The sequence below is a fragment of the Phocoena phocoena genome, chromosome 5 (genome assembly GCF_963924675.1).
Source record: "Phocoena phocoena chromosome 5, mPhoPho1.1, whole genome shotgun sequence".
NCBI classification, from domain to species: Eukaryota; Metazoa; Chordata; class Mammalia; order Artiodactyla; family Phocoenidae; genus Phocoena; species Phocoena phocoena.
This window is the reverse complement of record NC_089223.1, coordinates 126,140,917-126,151,992: the sequence shown is the minus strand read 5'-3', so window position 1 is coordinate 126,151,992 and position 11,076 is coordinate 126,140,917. Positions and strand designations below refer to the sequence as shown.

Below are 11,076 nucleotides of genomic sequence, written 5' to 3'. Positions count from 1 at the left end.
AGCACCTGGCTCTAAACATGGCCTGAACTTGCAGCCCCAGTACCTTTGTGTGTTGAATGGTATACTGTGTTGAATAGTATCTCCCCAAATTCATGTCCACCTGGACCCTCAGAATGTGACCTTTCTTATTAGGAAACGGGGTCTTTGCAGATGTCATTAGTTTAGATGAGATCTTGCTGGATTAGTGTGGGCCCTAAACCCAATGACTGACTTCTCATCCTAATGAGAAGGCCACATGAAGACACAGAGAGACATACAGAGGGAAGATGGCCATGTGAAGATGGAGGTAGAAATGAGAATGATGCAGCTACAATCCAGGGAATGCCAAGGATTGCCAGGAGCCACCGGAAGCTAGGAAGAGTCAAGGAAGTATTTCCTGGAAACTTCAGCAGGAGGTGATGATACCTTGATAGTGGACTTACACCTTCCAGAACTATGAGAGAATAAAGCGTTCTTTTAAGCCACCAAGTCTGTGATAACTTGTTACAGCAGCAATTGGAAACTATGCTAAAACCCATGGGAAGGGCGGCAGGGTCAGGCACTAGACAGGTGCCATTTCAAAGAGCAGGGCATCTGTGACAAAGAGCAGCCCCTGTTTTGGCGCTCAGGACTGCTGAGGCTCTCCGCAGGCACCTAGACGCCATCCCAGGCAAAAAGCAGGAACTGGGAGTTGAACTTTCATGGAAGACACAAAAATACAGTTAATAGGAAATTTTTTTTTTTTTTTTTTTGCGGTACGCGGGCCTCTCACTGTTGTGGCCTCTCCCGTTGTGGAGCACAGTCTCCGGACGTGCAGGCTCAGCGGCCACGGCTCACAGGCCCAGCCGCTCCGCGGCCTGTGGGATCTTCCCGGACTGGGGCATGACTCTCAACCACTGCGCCACCAGGGAAGCCCCAGTTAATAGGAAATTGAAGAGCATTCCTGCCCACAACCCATCTGGGTAGGGTGTTCAGGCATAGTTCAGTTATAGTAAATTAAAAACTTCCATATTACAACCCAAAGCTAAATGTGAGACTGTGCTACCCCATACTAAGCAATGTTTGGCTATTTTTTTGTTTTCTATCTGTAAGTCATATCACTACAATGTGGTGAATTTGCAGCTTTTACGTCCAGGACCCTCTGATGTTCTTTTATTGTACTCTCTGCTTAATACAGCCACAGTTAGTCCTGCAGGTCCGTTAGAAGTCCCTTGGACAATCAAAGAGCAAGTTAATAAGGACCATTGTACCATGTGCTCAGCTTCTTTGCAGAGAGCGAGAATCACGCTGTGGATTGGTATTAAGGCTAGTGACGCACTTATTACATGCACAGAGCACAGTGAGATCAAGGAGGTGGGAGGGGGGAACAGACAATCCAGGTGGAGGCCTGGCTCCCTGCCCTCTGCCTCATCCCTTCTGGCCCTGGCAGGGAAGAGCTTATACTGGTGGACCAGCTCAGCCATCAGGCAGGAACAGGAGTCAGGCCCAAGCCTAGTCAGGCAAGACTTGGCCCATCAGCCAAAATCTCTCTTCTCCCCCTTCCCCCACTGCCATCCAAGTAAAGTGAATCTATTTACTTAAGGTTAACTTTTGTGCATTCAAGGAAAAGTATTCAAAAGTTACTTTGGTTTTGAAAAATTAATGCTTGACTTTACAAAATCAAAACCCAAGGAGATTTTCCTGTAAGCTTATAAATTTATAAAATTTTATAGATATAGCTAAATTTAAACAACCCCTTGTAAAGGGGCTTTTTAAAATATATACATTTATTTTTGTATTTGACTTGGTTGCACCGGGTCTTAATTGCCGCATGCAGGATCTTCCATGAGACGTGCGGGATCGAACCAGGGCCCCCTGCATTGAGAGCATAGAGTCTTAACCACTGGACCAGCAGGGAATTCCCTCTAAGGGCACTTTTGATGAATGTTTGGTCACAGTTAATTAACCTACTTTAAATATTTTAACTACATTTATAAATTTAATATATTCAATTTATTTTTTTTTAAGTTCTTCAGTTGTCTGACCAAAACACAAACCAAAACCAAAAAACACTTTCCAGGTACTTAAATAATTCACATATATCTAATAAATTAATCTTATAAATATGTTAATTTAAAGTTTTTTAAATGTCTAATAGTGTATTTACATTTGAAAAATTTCCACTTAAAATCACAAATGTAAAGCGATTACTTAGTTACACATTTTAAATAAGCATTACACACACAACGTGTCATTCCAATAGGTCGTATTCTCCTAAACATTATAAAAACTTAAAACACTAAATATACAGATTCTTTTCCACAAAAATACTAATACCATGTGTGTGATTTTTAGAACACTACTATATTTAATTGTAAGCCTTCTCAGTGTTTTAAAAAATGCTTTAAAAAAATATCTTCTCAAATTCTTTTGATGATATTTCTAAAGCTGGTTGAATTGCATATGAGGTCTGGAGCCACGAGTATCTAGGGGAATTTTTCTCATACACCACTACGAAGATGAGTCCCTTTATACTGCTAATATAACATAAACTACAAAACTTAAAAAGGGAGCTGACACCAGCCTCCAAAAGGGCCTCTGACGATGCTCTCCTCCTGTCAGTCACTTCCCTGTGTAGACACTTCTACTCTGAATGAGGCTGACCTGTAATCAGTAGGATATTGTGGAAATGATGGAGAGTGACTTCTGAAGCTAGGACATAAAAGACATTGCTTCTTCTACCTTGCACACTCTTGGATTTTTTTGTGTGTGGAGGAAGTCAGCTACTCATGCAGCCCAGGGAGCCGTCTACGTGGTAAGGAACTGAGTCCTCCTACCAACAGCCAGCATTAACTTGCCATGTGTATGAATCACCCATCTGGGAAATGGATTCTCTAGCCCCAGTCAAGCCTTCAAAAACTGTAGCCCTGGCCAACATATTGACTGCGACTTTAAGAGGGACCTGGACTCAAAACTAAGCAGCCTCACCCTTCTACATAGTCACGCTGAGCTAGCGCCCTGAGCTGGAATCCGACCTCAGCCTCAGCCTTGCCGGACCATGGACCTTCCCAAAGTGAGCGAGCTTTGAACCTTCATGAAGACGTGTAAGCAGTGCCAGTGTCCTGAACACTGAAGAAATGCACTTCCTGAGGGAGCGGGTGGAGGTCATTGGAGGAAAAATACCACCTGCTACTCATAGAACTAAATCAGCACATACCAAGAAAGAAAAACCAGATAGTGAGAAATCAGAGGAAAACATAAAGACAGATGAAACATCAAGTGAGGAAAGTGATCTAGAAATTGAAGGTGCGATTGAACCAGACACGGTTGCCCCCTCAGGAAATGGGAGATGAAAATGTTGAGATAACTGAGGGGATGATGCATGAGGCAAAGGATAAAAATGTGACTGCCATTGAGGCCCTAAATGATGGTGAACTACAGAAAGCCATTGACTAGTTCACAGATACCATCAGGCTGAATCCTTGCTTGGCCATTCCATATGCCAAGAGAGCCAGTGTCTTCATCAAATTACAGAAGCCAAATGCTGTCATCTGAGACTGTGACAGAGATATTGAAATAAATCCTGATTCAGCTCAGCCTTACAAGTGGGCCGGGAAAGCGCACATACCTCTGGGCCATCGTGTAGAAGCAGTCCGTGATCTTGCCCTTGCCTGGAAGCTGGATTGTGATGAAGGTGCTAGTGCAATGCTGAAAGAAGTTCAACCAAGGGCCCAGAAAATTGCTGAACATCAGAGAAAGTATGAGCGAAAACGTGACGAGCGAGAGATCAAAGGAAAAAGAGAAAGGCTTAAGAAGGCTCGGGAAGAACATGAGAGAGCCCAGAGGGGGGAATAAGTCAGAAGACATCAGAAACTCAGTGTGGCTGTTTTTCCGTGGCTTTCCTGGGCCGACACCTGGTAACTTTCCTGGAGGAACGCCTGGAATGGGAGGGGGTATGCCTGGAAGGGCAGGAATGCTTGGGCTCAATGAAATGATTAGTGATCCAGAGGTTCTTGCGGCCACGCAGGATCCAGAAGTTATGACGGCCTTCCAGGATGTGCCCCAGAACTTGGCAAATATGTTGAAATATCAGAGCAACCCAAAGGTTGTGAATCTCATCAGTAAATCTTCAGCCAAATTGGGAGGTGAAGCCTAAGGCCCTTCTCACAGATAAAGCCCATGAAGGAAAGATCACCTAGTGGATGTCGCAATCATACAAACCAGTGTACCTCTGACCTTCTCAGGAAGAAAGCTACGGTGCTTTGAAAATAATCTCTCTCCCTCTGTCCCAAATGCAGGTGAAACAATTTACAGTGGTTTGCTATTAGAACAATCATTCAGATAACATTTTCCTACTGGGAATTAAAAGCTTTATAGACACTTTTTACACCTGAAAAATATTAAAACAACAACAATTAAGCCCTTTCTGCTGAAAAACAAAACTCACTAAGCTGTTCCCAAATTCCCGATCCACAGAAACTATGTGAGATAATAAACATTTATATTGTTATTAATATAAATTTTGGGGTAGTTTGTTATGTAGCAGCAGATAACTAACATCCCTAAATCCAAATCATATCATTAGCTAATTTTCAAGCCTCATTAGTTCTTAGAAACCTCCAGTCAGGTGACTACACCATTGCTTGGATTCAACTATTTATTGTTTCATCTCATCCTCAACATTTTTTTTTATTCTCTCTATCTGTTGGGTCCACAGTCATACAGAAACTTTAAAGTATATCTAATTCTGCTTCTCATAAGCCTGTTCCTGACTCTATCACAAATTCAAGGAACTACATTCTACTGCCACCTATCACCACAGCATCCTCCACTGGACCAGATTGAAAGTTTATATTTTAACAATAAAAGATGGAAGCATCTTTCCCAGAAATCCGCTGCTGAAATACCCAAGAAGTCTAATAAACATCTCAGACTTAACATGGTTAAAAAAGAGCTCCTGATCTTCCTCTCCCTTAGCCTACTCATCCCAGGCTTCCGCAGCTCCGTAAATGACAGCATCACCCATCCAGATGCTTATAGGAAAAACCTAAAAGTCATTCTTGATTCCTCTCTTCTTCTCACACAATCAACAATGGGGTTCCCTCAGCTTCTACCTCCAGAGTTTATCCTGAATTTGTTGACTTCTCTTCCTCTCCATATCCTATCTCCACACCATCTCCAATCTTTCATCTCCATCTCCTTAGCCTAGACTATGCCATCATCTTTCACCAGGACACTGCAGAGCTCCTCCTAACTGTAACCCCTGTTGCTTTTCTACATACACATTCATGTACAGGTCTTTGTGTGAGTCCTTTTTCATGTTTTGAATTGAGGTAAAATCCACATACGATGAAATGTACAGATTCTAAGTGTACAGTTCAAATGAGTTTTGATAAACGTGTATACTCATGTAATCAAGATGAAGTACATTACCATTACCCTCATAAATTCCCTACTAACCCCCTTCCAGTCAGTCTCTACCCCTAGAGGTAACCATTTCTGATTGTTATTCCTCATAAGAGGGTTAGTATAGTATACAAGCTTTTGTGTCTGCCTGATTTTGTTCAACACAATGGTTTTGAGATTCATCTATGTTATTGCGTGTATCAGCCATTGTTTTTATTGCTGAGTAGTATTTTATTTGTATGAACATATCACAGTTTGTTTCTCCATTCAACTTTTGATTGACATTTGGGTTATTTCCAGCAATTCCATTCCGAGGTATTTACCCAGGAGAAATGAAAGCATATGTCCACAAAAAGACAACAATCACCTGCTTCCTCTCTTGATCCACTAAATCCATTCTCCAGATAGAAGCTAGAGGGATCTTTTAAATAAATTACTCAAATCCCATCTCTCCTCTGCTTAATACCCTTCAGTGACTTCCCATTCCACTTAGGAGAAAATACAAACTCCCTACCACAGCTTGTGAAACACAGACATCACTGATTCTCAACCCTGGCTGCACAGAGGAATCCCCTGGGAACTTTTGTTGCTTGGGCTCCACCTCAGATCAAGTGAATCAGAATCTCTAGAGGAGGGTCCACATAGTTTTTAAAGCTCCCCAGGACATTCTAACAGGCCTCCAGGTTTGCAAGGCCTTGCCTGGTGACCTGGCCTGTGGCTCTCCCACTTTATCTCATGCCACTCTCCCCGTTGGGTGCTGTAATCCAGCCACGCTGGCCTCCTTTCAGCCCTGTGAACACAGCGATTTTATCCCTACCTCAGGGGCTCTGTACTAGTATTTCTCCTGTCTGGAATGTTCTTTAGATCTTAGTGTAACTGGTTCTTGTGATTCAGGTCTCAGCTGAAATGTCACCTGCTTAGAGGGACTTTTCCTGCCCACCCAACCTAAATGAGCCACTCTGGAGCATGTCACTTGTTCAAATGTTCTATATCACATTTATGTCCAATACTGTCCTGTTCAAGCATTTTTCTTTGTGTTTATTGTCTGTCTCCCCCCTCTAGACTGTAAATCCCATGAGAACAGGGACATTGCCTGCCTTGTTCTCCACATATCCTTAGTATTTATAATCATGCCTGGCACATAATAGAAGTTTCAGAAATATTTGTTGGAAGCATGAAAGAATACGCGTATAAAATGTACATATTACCTGGGAGAGAGGGCAAAAATCCACAAGGGGTCTTCTTTCTTCCTTTCCCCCAGGTGTTACCATGAGGTGGTTGATTTACAGGAGAATGGAGAGACTCTAAGGGGATTAAACCCAGATACTCAGAGTTCATTAGGTCCTAAAAGGCAGAAAGATTGTTTTTGGCTTCTAGTATCTTAACTTCAGTCCTAACCTGAGGCTGTTCACATTGTAGATACTCAGTAAATATATTTCTTTTAGCAGTGAAGTGACTATGATCTGCTTGGAGGGGCTAGAGGGGATGTGGGAGGAGGTGATGGGAGGTGGAGTGTGTAAGTAGGGATTAGGGGATCATGAGAAAAGGAGACAGAAATATATTTATGCCTTTATATTTACTTAAGGGAGCTGTCACCAATTCAAAGCATGAAATTCAGTTTATTCTAGCCAATTGGATCTCAAAACACTGTCCTATTCTACACGTAGTTTCTCTTTGTAAGCAAGGCAGTATGTTAAAACAAAGTTTTAAAGAAATTTTAAAAGAAAGGAGAGAAAAAGGAAAAAGTGATGCAGGGGAGAAGAAAGGAGGGAACCAGGAAGAACGCAGGAAGATCTTCTTTGCGCTACACACAGTACTAGGCACGTTCAGGGATTTACTTATTTATCGCAACCCTATGTGAAATAAACATAATTATACTCATTTTACTGATGAGGAAACTGAATGAAGCTTAGAGAAAAGTAACTTCCCTTTTAAATATTCTTACCACTTAACTGTTAAAATAGATAAAAATATTCAAGATATACACAGCAAATATGCAGATGACATTGACATTGGAAATGCCATCTGACGTAAGCAAATAGATCAAAGATTCAAATTAGTCTTGTCAGGCTAGAACACTGGATTAAAACCAAGGGTTAGATACAATGTAGGGATAAACTAAATCTTGCGGTCAGCTACACAGGTACAGAAAGAAGGAGCCCTAGTTTGGCTGGAGTTTGTCTAAAAACATCTTATTTGGTTGACTGCTAGTTTAATATAAGCCAATAGTAGATGCTAAAAATGTGAAGAGGACAACTATCTCTTGACAGTTCTTACCTTAAACGACTTCTTTTCAGTATTTACCTCTGGAGATAGTTAAAAATTTCTCTTCTCTCCTGGCTTCTGTTACATCTGATTATCTTTCCATCTCTGAAGCAGATCCTCATTAATACTAACACTAATAAGACAATAGCCCTCATTTATTAAGGTTCTGTGCCAACTACACAATTACTGTATTTAACTCCCTCTTAATAGCACTTAATGAAATAGCATAATTATTTCCATCATCTTATAGATGAGAAAACTTAGGTTTAAAACATCTAAGTGATTTTCTCAAGACCAGACAGCTAATAGCGTTCGTAACGCTCAACTCCAGCAGTCTGACTTAGAGCCGCACCCTTCTAACCACTGTCCCTTCTGCCCCAGAGTTTCTTTCAGAGCTTCCTTTTCCTTTGCTCATCCCTTTAAGTGTCAGTGTTCCTTACAGTCCAGTCCTCAGGTCTCAGCTCTTCTTACTTCACTACCTCTCTGGTTAATCATCAGTAGACATGGCACTTTTAACTGACAACTTCTACCCTGATGAATCCTATGACTGCCACCAATAGTTGCCGCCCTAATGGCACTTACCCTTTCTACTGCCTTCCTTGCTAGTAGGTGCCTCTATAAGCTTCAGAGGAGGCTGGATCCAGTCTGGCCCCAGAGACAGAATCATGATTGGTTCAAACCAGGCATAATGCTTACCCTGCCCCCTCTTTTCAGTGACTAGTTTAAGTACTGGAAGAGAGTCAGCTGAGATTTTTTGAGAAGTTATCCTGGCTCTTAAACAGAAATATTCATCAGCAGGTAATCTCTTTTCTATCACCTTGTTGTGTCTGCATGTGCTGTGGAGAACTAAGTCAGCTATCTTGGAGCCTTTAATAATTTTCAAGAGTCTACAGGGCTCCTGAGAACAAAATGTTGGAGAACTGCTGCCTAGTCCGTGCCAGTATCATCTTTCACTAGGTTATTGAAACGGTTTCCTAAATAGTCTTTCTACTGCTAAGCTGAGCGTGGCCAACCCCAATAAACCCATTCTCTGCATTGCTACCAAGGTGATCTTACTAAATGCTAATCAGACTCCTACTTAATCCATCAATGGCTCCCTGTTGCTTTCAGTTTAGCACCTAACACCCTACTTCTCTTGGGTTTTTTTTTGTTTTTTTTTTAGCATCTTTATTGGAGTATAATTGCTTTACAATGGTGTGTTGGTTTCTGCTTTATAACAAAGTGAATCAGTTATACATAAACATATGTTCCCATATCTCTTCCCTCTTCTGTCTCCCTCCCTCCTTCCCTCCCTATGCCACCCCTCTAGGTGGTCACAAAGCACCGAGCTGATCTCCCTGTGCTGTGTGGCTGCTTCCCACTCCTCTCCTCTCATACATCTGTTCACCCCAGCCATTCACAGGTAATTGCAGTTTCCTATCAGAAATGATACTGCCTGTTGTTTCCATCCCTTCCCACCTTTTTTTTTTTTTTTTTGGTCTTTGGAGCAGAAGACATTTATTACAGTGGATTGGTTACACAGGTGATGGAAGAGCTAAGTCAATCAGGATGGTGAGGAAAGCAGAAGTGAGCAGCCATGGCAAGCCACCACCAATGGCAAGTTCTGGGCGTGGAGGAATGAAAGGAGGAAGCGATGTCACCAGACCCCCAAGGGTCAAGGTTACCCAGGGAAAGCTAGAACCATGGTAGACGTGTTCTGCATGTTCTGGGACCATGAAGGAGCCAAGCCACTGCCAACAGTGCCTTCCAAAGCTGAGCTTCCTAATCTGCTCCTAAGTCCCCACTGTCACATCCTATTCCTTCATCCTCTAGCTAGCTAACTTCTACTTTTCCTTTAAAACTCAGATCAAGGGTCGTTTTCTACAGGAAGCTCTCTCAGCCCACAGTATAATTTACCTGTCCCTCTCTGTGCTTCCAAAGCATGATTTATCAAAGTGGTCACCAGAAAGTACTGGGACCACTGGTTTATTGAGTTTCCCCCTAGACAATAAGCTCCTTGAGGACTGGGGCAGCCTCTCTTTTCTTTGTATCATTTGAGCGCAGGGCAATGTCTGACTACAGTGTTGGGGGCTATTATATGTGCTCAGAAAATATTTTGCAAACATATTAATGAATTAACTCTAGGTAATTTGCTTCTGGGATGAGTTTCATTTTCTGAACCATTTGCTTTGTGTGTGTGTGTGTTGTGTGTGTGTGTGTGTGTGTGTGTGTGTGTGTGTGTCCAAGGCCTGGACTTTTCAGGGCATTTTCCTTCACACACAAGCTTCTTCATATAGCCCTTGAGAGGAAATGTTATTTCATTTCTTAATACCAACTCTATACTGTGGGATGTATAAAGATGCTTTCTGGAGCCCAAGTCTCATGGTCCCCTTCAAACTGTGTTTCCTGGAGTGGAGGCCTCAGTGGTTTCTTCCTAATTCTCATACTTGGAACACTTAATTTTAATTTTACAAACCACCTTCCAAAGAAACCAGAAAACTGTTCTGTCAGTCTTATACATTTTGTGCTTTTTCTTTTTTTTTTTTTTTTTGGCTGTGCCATCCGGCATGCAGGATCTTAGTTCTCTGACCAGGGATCGAACTTGTGCCCCCTGCGATGCAAGAGTGGTGTCTTAACCACTGGACCGTCAGGCAAGTCCTCTTTTGTTCTTTTTCATAACCTTTTTTCTTCCACTTTGGATAAAAATAATAGGTAACAAAGACTTAATTATATTTTGGGAATCCCTTCTTTCCTTTTAGAAATGGCCACTAATATTAGCACCTTGCCATTTTTTTGAGACAGTCTGTGCAGGCACAAGTACGAAGGAAAGCTTTCTGGACAGTAGGAGGACGGTGAGCATGGTATGAGGATGAACAAACTGTCAGCGGACAGTCCTTTTTCTTTTCTTAACAGCTTCATTGAGATATAAATCACATACCATACCATTCACCCATTTAAAGCGTACAATTCAATGGGTTTTAGTATATGCACAGATGTGTACAGCCATCACCACAATTTTAGAACATTTGCATCACCTCAAAAAGACACCTTGTACCCTTGGGCTAATCTTCCCCACACCCACACTTGTCCCTTTCCCCATCCGCCCTAAAACTACTAATCTACTTTCTGTCTCTGTAGACTTCCCTGTTCTGGACTTTCATGTGAATAGAATGATACAATACGTGGTCTTTGAGGACTGGTCTCTCTCTCTTAGCATAATGTTTTCAAGGTTCATCCATGTTGCAGCATGTGTCAGTACTCCATTTCTCTGGACAGTCCTTTCCAAACACCAAAACTGGACTGGCCCAGCACTGTCACTGGAGCCATCAGTGTGAACGTCTTTGGTGAGAAGATTTTCTGCTGTGGTTCCTTGCTGGTGAATCTCATTGGAGCCTGCTACGTGTGCCTCTTTACCTAAGCCACCACTATCAGCTGGCATTGGGCCTTATGTGAAAATGAGGGAATTAA

At 42.1% G+C, this 11,076-nt stretch overlaps 1 pseudogene; it reads left to right on the top strand.

The window, feature by feature from the left end:
* The first annotated feature begins 3,016 nt into the window (after positions 1 to 3,016).
* LOC136123654 (hsc70-interacting protein pseudogene) lies at positions 3,017 to 4,114 on the top strand (annotated as a pseudogene).
* Positions 4,115 to 11,076: the final 6,962 nt, after the last annotated feature.